Genomic DNA, 12,546 nt, shown 5'->3' with positions numbered 1-12,546 from the left:
ACAGAAAAATATTTTTTGGTCTGAGGCATAGTAAAGAGGGCATTTCTAAAGGTTGGATAGAGGGAGAGAAAATTATCTGGGTTTTTCCCCCCTTTTCTTTTTCTCTGCCCTTGCCCCAGGCAATCCCTGGGAGCAGCTGTGGTAATACCAGCAGTGGCTAACCTTGCAAGGGGTCCTACAAGCAGGGGAGGAATTCCCATAATACATCTCGGCCAGGCACAGTGGTTCACGCCTGTAATCTCGGCACTTTGGGAGGCCGAGGTGGACAGCTGACTTGAGGTCAGAAGTTCAAGACCAGCCTAGCCAATATGGTGAAACCCCATCTCTACTAAAAATACAAAAATTAGTCAGGCGTGGTGGTGAGTGCCTATAATCCCAGCTACTCAGGAGGCTGAGGCAGGAGAATCACTTGAACCTGGGAGACAGAGGTTGCAGTGAGCTGAGATCATGCCACTGCACTCCATCCTGGGCAACTGAGCGAGACTCCATCTCAAAAAAAGAAAAAAAAAATTAGCAGGGCATGGTGGTGCAGGCCTGTAATTTTAGCTACTCGGGAGGCTGAGATGTGAGAATAGCTTGAACCTGGGAGGCAGAGGTTGCAGTAAGCCGAGATTGTGCCCCTGCACTACAGCCTGGGCAACAGAGCCTGTCTCAAAAATAGAAATAATGTCTAATATACAATTCTAACTTACTCAACACAGTTAGAGTAAGGAAATCAGCAACTCACAAGAGAAAAAACAAGCTATATACAACAATAAACCCAATGTGACACAGATGTTGGAACTATCAGGCAAAAGTAGCTATTATAACTATGCTTCAAGATGTCTGGTGAATATTCTTGAAACAAATAGCTAAGAGTCTCAACAGATATATATGTATATTTCATATATGTTTTATTTTGTTGTTTACACTTACATTTATATATGAAACAAAAATACAATAACCAGTAATATTTCCAAACATAATACAGCAAGATAAGTGGCAGCCAAAATTCAAATCCAAGTCTTGCACCACTATAGCACACTGTGTCCTGTGTTTGTAACTATTTTCTCATTTGGTCAGTCATAAAATCCAACACATATTTCTGTGTATCATCTTCCTTGATCTCTCTGCTACATCTGACATTATTAAACTGTTCCCTTCGCAGACATCACCTCCTAGACTTTTCTTTTTCCCCAAAATATTTTTCTCAGTTTTCTTTGTAGATGTCATTTTCTTTGCCCATCCCTCAAATATTTTATAAACATCCATTTACCCCTTTTACTTTTCACTCCACCAAAATTTCCCTGAATAACATTAACTGCACCAAGCTTTCACCAATCACTCACATTTTGATGAATGAAGCAGCAGTCTGTTAAAAAACTATTAAAACCCTGTAAAACTTGGATATCCCATATGCATTTCAAACTTCAGATGTCCAAAGTTAAACTTACTGCCTTTATCCAAGGCCCATACAGAAAACTTTTATTTATTTATTGTCTATATACTACAACTGTATTAAAGTACTGAAAATAAAAATACACCATGGACCTGGACAAATAGTTCACAAAAGGGTTAATATAACTGGATAATAACTATATAAAAAAGCATTTGCACACTGAAGTACTTACAGATGAAATCACATGATGTCTCGGACTTCAAAAAATATACAAGAAGTTGCGGGTTTAAATATAGCAAGATTGACCATAAACTGATAATTATAGAAGGTAAATGATAAACACAAAGATATTCACTATATTATTGTCCACTTTTGTGTACATATTCAATATCCTATAAACATTTATGAAGCAAATGAAATACAATATTTGACTTTACTAGCAATCAAATATAATACATTTTAATGTGGGTTTTTTCCTGCCAATTTAAATGGCAAAAACATGGTAATAATAAACACCATGAAATGGCTATGTATGCACACATACATCTGTCCAAGGAGCTAGAAAACTGAAATTAATAAATATTTCTAGAGTGTCATTTCTCTGGCATATCAAATCTTAACTGAAAGGGGACTATTAAATCAATGTCGGAATGAGCCACACTCAACTGAAAATATTTATATTATCCATGGTAATGGTAAAAATTAATACTTTCTAATATATTCTGCAAAACAAGGAATTAAGTTATTTTAACATTTTAATGTGTTCTAAACATCATAAGATGTTAAGCTATTAGAAGTAGAGACTGGCTGGGTGCGGTGGCTCACACCTGTAATCCCAGCACTTTGAGAGGCCGAGATGGGTGGATCACAAGGTCAGGAGATGGAGACCATCCTGGCTAACATGGTAAAACCCCGTCTCTACTAAAAATACAAAAAAATTAGCCGGGCATGGTGGCAGGCGCCTGTTGTCCCAGCTACTCGAGAGGCTGAGGCAGGGAAATGGCGTGAACCTTGGAGGCAGAGCTTGCAGTGAGCCGAGATTGGGCCACGGCACTCCAGCCTGGGCGACAAGAGCAAGACTCCATCTCAAAAATAAACAAATAAATAAATAAATAAATAAAGTGGAGACCAAAAATTATATCATTTTAATAAGGATTTCACTGATTTCCAAGATGTTCCGTACTTTAATCAAACACAGTAAACCAGTTGGTTAAAACTACTTAAGGAGGCCAGGCACGGTGACTCAGGCCTGTAATCCCAGTACTTTCGGAGGCCAAGGCAGGCAGATCACCTGAAGCCAAGAGTTCAAGACCAGCCTGGCCAACGTGGTGAAACACCGTCTCTACTAAAAATACAAAAATTAACTGAGCATGGTGGCAGGTGCCTGTAGTCCCGGCTACTACGGAGGCTGAGGCAGGAAAACCGCTAGGACCAGGAGGTGGAGGTTACAGTGAGATGAGATCGTGCCACTGCGCTCCAACCTGGATGACAAGAGTGAAACTCCGTCTCAAAAAAAAAAAAAATTTATATATATATATGGAATATGTATTTTCTTTTAAAAAATGTTTATCACAGGTTCCTTTAAATGCTAGGCATTTAGAATTAGTTTTTTTTTAGGCCAGGTGCAGTGGTTCACACCTGTAATCCCAGCACTTTGGGAGGCCAAGGGGGGCAGATCACTTGAGGCCAGAAGTTCAAGACCAGCCTGGCCAACATGGAGAAACCCTGCCTCTGCTAAAAACACACACAAAAAGCTAGCTGGGTGTGGTGGTGGGTGGCGCCTGTAATCCCAGTTACTCAGGAGGCTGGTTCAAGAATTCAAGAATCGCTTGAACCCAGGAGGCAGAAAAAAAAAGTTTTTTTTTGTTTTTTTTAAACAGGGTCTCACTGTATTGCCCAGGCTGGAGTGCGGTGGTGCAATCACAGCTCACTGCAACCTCCACCTCCCAGGCTCAAGGTATCCTCCCACCTCAGTCTCTTGAGTAGCTAGGACTATAGGCATGTGCCACCACACCTGGCTAATTTTTGTATTTTTTTGTAGAGACAGGGTTTAGCCATGTTGCCCAGGCCGGTCTCGAACTCCCGGGTTTTTGTACTTTTTGTAGAGATGGGGTTTTGCCATGTTGTCCAGGCTGGTCTCAAATTCCTGGGCTCAACATTCCACCCGCCTCAGCCTCCCAAAGTGCCAGGATTATAGGTGTGAGCTACTATGCCTGGCTTAGAATTAGTTTTAATTTAGAAAAGTATTACACTAAATTTTTTCAGACTACTTAAAGCTATAGTTTGGGGCAGAAAAAAATGTTTTTCAATTAAAGACTTAAATATTACACTTTTAAAACTTTTTATTATGGAAATCTAAAAACGTTCACCAAATGAGAGAGAATATTACAATGAACCACCACATACCCATCACCCATTTTCAACAATTATCAACACATGGCCTATCTTGTTTCCTCCGTACCTTCAGCCACCCTCCGTCCACAAACTGGGTTATTCTGAAGCAAGCCTCAGACATTTCATTCATTATTATGGTAGTACATATCCCTGACAACAAGGACTTAAAATTTTTTTTTACACCTCAGAAAATGACTATAATTCCTTAATATCAAATTATTTAGTCAATGTCCCAAATTTACAGGGAAAAACCACTTTTTTTAAACGGTTTGTTCAAATCAATAGACCCACATATACTGCATTTGGCTAACACATGTCTTAAAGTATCTTTTAATCTATGGGTTTCTCTCACTTTTTCTCCCAATTTACTTACAGAAAAAAACTAGTAAACTGTATTGTAGTTACACACATTCTGTATTTTGCTAATCGTATGGTCCTCTGTCCCTTGCATTTCCTGAAAATTAGAATCAAAACCTAGAGGCTTGCTCAGATTCAGATTTTATTTTAGCAAGAAAACTTCATAGGCTTATGGTATACTTCCTACCACACCACATCAGAACACACAAAATATCTATGATCTCTTTTTTGAGATGCTAAGATATATCAGTGGGATAGATGTGGTCTATCTGATCCACTTATTATAAAGTTTCCCATCAGCATTTCAATCTAATTGTTTTAGCAGCCACCGATGATCACTATCTCCATCATTTTATTTACGGGCTGGGAAGTGCTGATAGTCCATTGTTCCTTTTTCATTTATAAGCCAGAGTCCTTTTAAAAATAAATGCTTTCCACTATCTATTTGGTTACCCGAGGTACAATTCATATTTAAAAAGCAGGATAAGGCTGCATGCGGTGGCTCACGCCTGTAATCCCAGCAGGCCAAGGCGGGTGGATCACCTGAGGTTAGGAGTTCGAGACCAGCCTGGCCAACATGGTGAAACCTCATCTCTACTAAAAATACAAAAATTAGCCGGGTGTGGGGGCACAAGTCTGTAATCCCAGCTACTCAGAAGGCTAAGGCAGGAGAATTGCTTGAACCCGGGAGGCGAAAGTTGTAGTGAGACAAGATTGCGCCACTGCACTCCAGCCTGGGCAACAAGAGCAAAACTCCTCCAAAAAAAAAGAGCCGGGCACGGTGGCTCACGCTTGTAATCCCAGCACTTTGGGAGGCCGAGGCGGGCGGATCATGAGGTCAGGAGATCGAGACCACGGTGAAACCCCGTCTCTACTAAAAATACAAAAAAATTAGCCGGGCGTGGTGGCGGGCGCCTGTAGTCCCAGCTACTCGGAGAGGCTGAGGCAGGAGAATGGCGTGAACCCGGGAGGCGGAGCTTGCAGTGAGCCGAGATTGCGCCACTGCACTCCAGCCTGGGCGACAGAGCGAGACTCCGTCTCAAAAAAAAAAAAAAAAAAAGAAAAGGGCAGGATAAGCAACTTATTTTTGTATTTACTGTTTTCAGAATAATTAGCTGGTTTTCTGGCATGCTCCAAAGGTGATTTGGTTTCTGTTTCAAATACCACTATTAATATTATGAGTATCATTTTACAAAGTAGCATTATGGATTTAAATATATTTTTGTGCTTTAATTACTGTATTTCCTCACTTGTTCATTGGCTATTGTCCACTTATATACCATTTGTGAGAGCTCTCTAATTTACATTAAATATATTGAAACATTTACTGTCACATTTACTATAAACCCTTTCTTCCAGTTTATTCTTCATCTTTTTATCACTATTGATTTTCCATGAAAGTTTTTATTAATTTTATGTATTGTAACTGACTGGTCTTTTCTTTCTATTTCTTTAAGTATGTTTACACTTACATGTAGCTTCCCTCCCTTTGATAGCTTAATACTTTTTCTGTATTCGTTTACATTTAACTCTTATAAATTCACATAAGAAAAAGTGCATGGGCCGGGCTCAGTCATGACCAGCCTGGCCAACATGACCAAACCCTGGTTCTACTAAAAATACAAAAATTAGCTGGGTGTGGTGGCACACGCCTGTTATCCCAGCTACTTGGGAGGCTGAGGCACGAGAATCGCTTGAGCCTGGGAGGTGGGGGTTGCCATGAGCCAAGATCGTGCCACTGGACTCCAGCCACGGTGACAGAGTGAGACTCTGTCTCCCCCACCAAAAAAAGAAAGAAAATGTGCATGGATAGAAATGAGAAAAATGTGCAGACACACTAGGAAAAAACCAAGAGGGAAGAAAACCCTTTCTTGGCCACATATATTACTGAGCAAACATGCTGTATGAACCATTACATTATCTTACCACAAGTGGAAAAGACTACAGTAGTTTTGCAAAACTGTTAGCTTACGTTAACCACAGGAGGGCAGTGTTTACCAAACAAAACCTCATTCCACTCAACTGCTCATGGAACTTTAAAGGACAATTTTTAGAAACTACTTTATGACAATATGAATAACCACTCAGAATAACTAAAATCAACACTACATAGATTTAAAGCTAGATTTTTAAAGGGTGCTTAATATATTTACTTCTTAGCTTGTAGATTCCCAATTCAGTTAATAAAAAGGATTTAAAAATTATATTTTCTGAACACTCAAGAATAACTGAGTTGCCTCTAAGATTCAAGTTTGATTCTAGACTAAATAAGGGGAATATTTCAATTATTGTTACATTATGAGTTCATTCCAGATATACAGATGTGCAGAGTCTGAATTTCGTATAATGTATATGACTGCTACATTTTAAATGTCCAAATAAGTAACATAGTGATCTTTATATAGAGTTCTATCAGTGTTATAAGGCTCATTTACTGCCCAAAAGCTTTAATTAGGGTAACTTGTGCCATACCAGTAAATCAGATCAGCTAATATAGAGTGAGAAGAGATGAGGGCTTCTGCTATAGAACAATATATCAACGTTTAAGAGCCAGAGGAAAAAAAACTAGGAAATAAACTAAGTGACCAGAGAGATAAGAAGAAAACCAGAAAACACTGGTGTTTCAGAAAAGACAAAAGTATTCTAAGGTTTAGGTGGTCAACAATGTCAAATGCTGCCTAGAAGCTAACACGAATGTATCCCCTGTATTTGTCAACAAAGGGATGTTTAATTAGCTCTGTAAATTCCGATTCCACTTAATGCAGAGGGAAGAAATCAGATGTGAGGGGATTTAGCAGTGACTGGGAGTCTAAAGGTAGTAATAGGGGATTAAAACAACTCTTTCTAGGACAATAAAGGAAACAGAAAATGTGGAATTGAGGAATAATTGTTCTGTCAAATGAAGTTTCACTGAACCAGGATAAGGGAGACCCAAATATCCCTGCATATTCCATCTTCCCCCTTTCCACCATGAGAGGCAAGTAATTTCAGATACAGTTTTTGACAAATCCCTCATTATCTGAGCCTGAGGTACTAGTTCTGATTTGACACTCAAGAACAAAATGAATTCAGAGGATGTGGTTTCCCTCAGCTACTAAACTCACTATACAAACACTAACCTGAGTTCAGGAGCTCAACACATGAGAGTAACAAGGAACACAGGGTATTTAGACAGAAATGTTATCTAACAGAGCCTTTGGAGGAAAGAGGGAAAAAGTCCTTACCTGGCTGTTTAGCAGTTATCTATTGATCACTACCTGTGTCCTGAGATGCACTTTTCTGTTCAGCTTCTGTCACGCTAGACTCTCGTGGTTCACTCTACTCTACCTCTCTACTAGCAACTTCCTCATTCTCCACAGTCTTTTAATGTTGGTCTTCTTCAGGATTCTTTTCTCCTCAATGTCTACTCTCCTTGGACATTTTCATCCTCCCATGCCTTCAAAAATAGCTATGCTCCTATAGCAGCACCCTATGCATCCCCAGTACTGCTTATCACAGTGCACTGGATTTTTGTTTTTGAGACAGGGACTCACTCTGTCGCCCAAGGTGGTGTGCAGTTTCATAGCTGGAGTACATGATCATAGCTCACTGCAGCCTCGAACTCCTGGGCTCAAGCAATCCTCCTGCCTCAGCCTCCCAAGTAGCTAGGACTACAAGTGTGAGCCACCATGCCCAGCCGTATTCATCTAGTATTACTAGTGCCTATTATATGACACATCTAAAACACTTAATGGTTGGCTGATGGAATTAGGAACATATGTGGCAAGATTAGCTTCAGACACTAGTAAAAATGCCTCTTTTAAAAGGTGAGGGAAAATGCAAATAAATTTACAGATCTGGGCGCAGAAACTTGAGCGTAAAAGTAGCTGAGAATACTTAAATACCAAATCTATACAGAGAGGCACCTACAGATATACAGAGATTACAGAAGCTGACTTTGTAAGCTCATGGGCATAGTTTACCTAGGGGTCCCTCAATTCTGAACAGCTCTATCAAGTCACTTGGGTTTAGTCTTTCCTAGCTTGGACTCTTTTAATTATCCAAAAAGTCTGGAGGTTATACACACTCCCTAGTTCAAGAAAAAAAGCTCTCAACCAAACTCTCTTCAAACTCTGAAGAGTTAATAACACTAACAGTTAATACTTATCTAGCATTTAACTGCCAAGCACTATTCTAAGTGATTTAGATATATTAGCTTATTTAACCTTTACAATAAACCTATGAGGTAGATACTATTAGCCCATTTTTTTCAGATGTGAAAACTGAGGTGCAGAGAAATTAAATAACTTGCCTAAGGTTTTGTCAGCTAATTAATGAAAAGAGCCACTGCTGCTGCTGAGTTGTCCAACTTGTCATCAGCAGAATCCAACTCTCAGAACCCTGTTATAATTCCTCAAAAAGAAGAGCCAATCATTTCAGTGGCTCTGAAGGTGACAGCAATTTGTAGCTTAACCTAGCAGGTGCTCCTCGGTGCTTCCACATCTGACGATAAAAGGCAAGTACGGCATATGGCAAAGGCACGATATGGAAAAGAGAAATAGGGGCTTTGATTCCTCAGGAATGACGGCTTCAGGCAAGCAACCTTGATCAGCTGCAGTCTGGCCATGAGTGATGTAAATCTAGACTAGGCAGTGGCAGAGAGAGATGATGAATATCAATATGGCCTTGGAACCAGCTACTGCAGCAGAGACTATGACCTATTCCACTAATCCTCTATAGTAAGCCATTTTAAGAGACAGCTGCCAGCGTCTGTCTTGAGGAATTGATGTCAAGAACAGGCTTACTGTGGAGCACAAGCCATTAAGAAACACACCCAAATAGAAACTTCCAGTGTCCTGCAACATGCATATCCCTCAAGAACCTCCTCAGCTCTGGCAGACAGTGTTTCTCACACACTGCCAGCATGCCACCTTCGCTCATGCTGCTCTGTATCTGACATACCTTCCCTACTCCTTTTGACAGCTACCTCAAAGTTTATCTATCACTTAACAAAATAACAAAGACTTTTAAACTGGTAATATTAAATTCTTCAAGAGTTGAGTAAGACAGGCACATACACACTAAACAGTGGAGAGGGTAAAATGATACACCTTTATAGATAGTAATTTGGTAACACGCCAGGCGCAGCGGCTCACATCTGTAATCCCAGCACTTCTTGCAAGGCCGAGGTGGGTGGATTGGTTTGAGCCCAGGAGTTAGAGACCAGCCTGGGAAACATGGTGAAACCCTATCCCTACTAAAAATATAAAAATTAAGCTCACGCCTGTAATCTCAGCACTTTGGAAGGCCAAGGCGGGCAGATTCCCTGAGGTCACGAGTTCGAGACCAGCCTGGCCAACATGACAAAACCCTGTCTCTACTAAAAACACAAAAATGAGCTGGGCGTGGTGGTGCATGCCTGTAATCTCAACTTGGGAAGCTGAGGCAGGAGAATCGCTTGAACCCAGGAGGTGGAGGTTGCAATGAGCTGAGATAATGCCACTGCACTCCAGGCTGGGTGACAGAGTGAGACTCTGTCTCAAATAAATAAATAAAAATATAAAAATTAGCCGGGCATGCTGGCACACACCTGTGGTCCCAGCTACTCAATAGGCTGAGTGGGAGGATTGCTTGATCCCGGGAGGCAGAGGTTGCAGTGAGCCAAGATCGTGCCACTACACTCTAGCCTGGGTGACACAGTGAGACCCTGTCTCAAAAAAAGAAAAAAAAAATTGGTATTAATTTCAAGAGCCTTTCAAAGAGTGACACCCTCTTCCCCAGTAACCCTTCTTCTATCAAGGCAAAGTAATAGAAATACATGAGGCCTAGGCACAAAAATGTTACTGCAGTATTATTTGTAACGAAGTTAAAAAAATAATCTAAATAATACCGAATTAAGTTAAAAAAAATCTAAATAATACCGAATACTAAGATAATCAAGTAATTTAACTCCCCTTCCAAAGAGATCCTTAGTACATGAGCAAAAAGAGAGCACAGCCCTCTTTATCTTTGGGCTCCTCAAATTGGACAATATCCAAAACGTAAGAGAAACCCAGTAAATTATTCCTAAATTGAAAATATATTGTTATTAAAAATGCTTTTAAGTAGCGTTTCCAAAGATAAGGAAATGCTTATGAATGCAAAATTGAATACACAATAAGATTTTGATTAAATTTTAAAAACAGACAAGATTAGAAATAAATATACAAATATTAATAACATGACATTAGATCAGAGTGTTAATTTATAATTCAGGCCCACAGTATAAACAGGATTCAGGATTCCATGAACCCCTTTGGAATCAGATATAGTATTTAGTGTTTATATCTTTTTCTGGGGAGAAGATCCATAGTTTTCATCAAGTTCTAAAGGGACGGTGGGCGCCTGTAGTCCCAACTACTTGGGAGGCTGAGGCAGGAGAATCGCTTGAACCCGGGAGGCAGAGGTTGCAGTGGGCTGAGATCCCACCATTGCACTCCAGCCTGCGCAACAAGAGTGAAACTTCATCTCAAAAAAAAAAAAAAAAAAAAGAGAAAAGAAAACCTCAAAAACCACAAAGTGTCCCAACTTACTTTCTGATTAAAATGCAAGAAGAGTGGTGGGGTGCGGTGGCTCACGCCTGTAATCCCAGCACTTTGGGAGACAGCAGTGGGCGGATCACCTGAGGTCAGGAGTTAGAGATCAGCCTGGCCAACATGGTGAAACCTAGTGTCTACTAAAAGTACAAAAATTACCCAGGCGTGGTGGCACGTGCTTGTAGTCCCAGCTACTCGGGAGGCTGAGGCATGAGAATCGCTTGAACCTAGGAGGAGGAGGTTGCAGTGAGCTGAAATTGCGCCACTGAACTCCAGCCTAGGCGACAGTGCGAGACTCTGTCTCAAAAAAAAAAAAAAAAAAAAAGGGCAAGAAAACCATAAAAAGAATCCCTTATAATCATTTTTTATCTCTAACCCTAAAAAGTCTTGGATCAGGAAGGAAATCACAATTATGATATCTACCTAAGAGAAGTAAAAGAAAGGTATAATTATGGAAAAGGAAACAATTTATTATTTGTAGATGTCTGATACTCTTAAAATAATTGATCTTTTTACTATAGTTGATTTGAACAAATATCTAAGCACCTACTACAGCTGCATTTCCTAATAAGTCATCCAAAATACAGCTGTACTATGACTACCCAAACTTATACTCTACTATCCTCAATATATTAGCTCCACAAGATTAAGTTAGTCCAATTCCAAGGTCCCTCAAAAATACTTCTCACATATGCCTTTGGTAATGAAGCTATCCTGTTAAAATGCCATTTTTGTGCTCCCTTCTGCAGCACACATACTAAGAACATGCAGAGAAGATCAGCAGGCCCCTGCACAAGGATGACATGCAAATTCATGAAGCATTTTGTATTTTTTAAAAATAATAAAAATTTAAAAAATAAAATGCCGTTTTCTCCCCAAACCCATTATTAATGTATAATCTTTTTTAAGGGTCCAGAATGACAGCTATGTCCAGAATGACTGTTCTAAGAGAAAGGCATAATTTTTACTGTTAGTTGTTGTGGGTCCATGGACTCCATAAAGCCTAAGGTAAATTTGTTTTTAGGAGTTTACCTACCATTCAACATTCTTCTGCTAAAAAGGCCCTGGTTTCCTTTTGGAGATCCATCCCCTACTCCATTCTCAATCCATACAGTGGAAAGCAACACTAGCAGTAACACATGAAACCCAATTAGCACTTCCCATCCTCTTGACCACAGTAAATAATTTACTAATGGGAAGAAGTCTTAAGTCAAGGGTAAAGGGCAGAATAAGAGAAAAATTAAAACTTTGTTCACTCCAGCAACCCCTGGAGTTAAATCTCCATGACGTGAGGCTATTTAGCTAACAGCTTTCTTGCTCCACACAGAGTTTGAGGATCAAATTAACACCCCAAACAAAAAGAGACAGAAACAAGGCTGGGCGTGGTGGCTCACACCTGTAATCCCTGCACTTTGGGAGGCCGAGGCAGGCAGATCGCGAGGTCAGATCGAGACCATTCTGGCTAACACGGTGAGACCCCGTCTCTACTAAAAATACAAAAAATTAGCTGGGCGTGGTGGTGGGCGCCTATAGTCGCAGCTACTCGCGAGGCTGAGGCAGGGAACGGCGTGAACCTGGGAGGAAGAGGTTGCAGTGAGCCAAGATCGTGCCACTGCACTCCAGCCTGGTGATGGGGCAAGACTCTGTCTCAAAAAAAAAAAGAGAGAGAGAGAGACAAACACAATCTTGATAATGCATTTATTTATTTATTTATTTATTTAGAGACAGAGTCTCGCTCTGTCGGCCAGGCTGCAGTGCAGTGGCGTGATCTCAGCTCACTGCAGTGGCGTGATCTCAGCTCACTGCTGCCTCCGTCTCCCAGGTTCAAGCAATTTTCCGACCTCAGCCTCCCACTCGAGTAGC

The 12,546-nt window shown here is 40.4% G+C and overlaps 1 protein-coding gene and 1 pseudogene across 3 annotated transcripts in view; one reads left to right on the top strand and one right to left on the bottom strand.

Moving 5' to 3' along the window:
- Window positions 1–12,546, bottom strand: part of ASXL2 (ASXL transcriptional regulator 2) — a 555,729-nt gene that overhangs the window by 114,996 nt on the left and 428,187 nt on the right. The window lies entirely within an intron of this gene.
- LOC129468677 (uncharacterized) lies at window positions 11,417–11,516 on the top strand (annotated as a pseudogene).

Source organism: Symphalangus syndactylus, chromosome 18, assembly GCF_028878055.3.
Source record: "Symphalangus syndactylus isolate Jambi chromosome 18, NHGRI_mSymSyn1-v2.1_pri, whole genome shotgun sequence".
In the NCBI taxonomy this organism is placed as follows: domain Eukaryota; kingdom Metazoa; phylum Chordata; class Mammalia; order Primates; family Hylobatidae; genus Symphalangus; species Symphalangus syndactylus.
The sequence above is the reverse complement of the archived record's forward strand: the minus strand, read 5'-3'. Positions and strand labels throughout refer to the sequence as shown.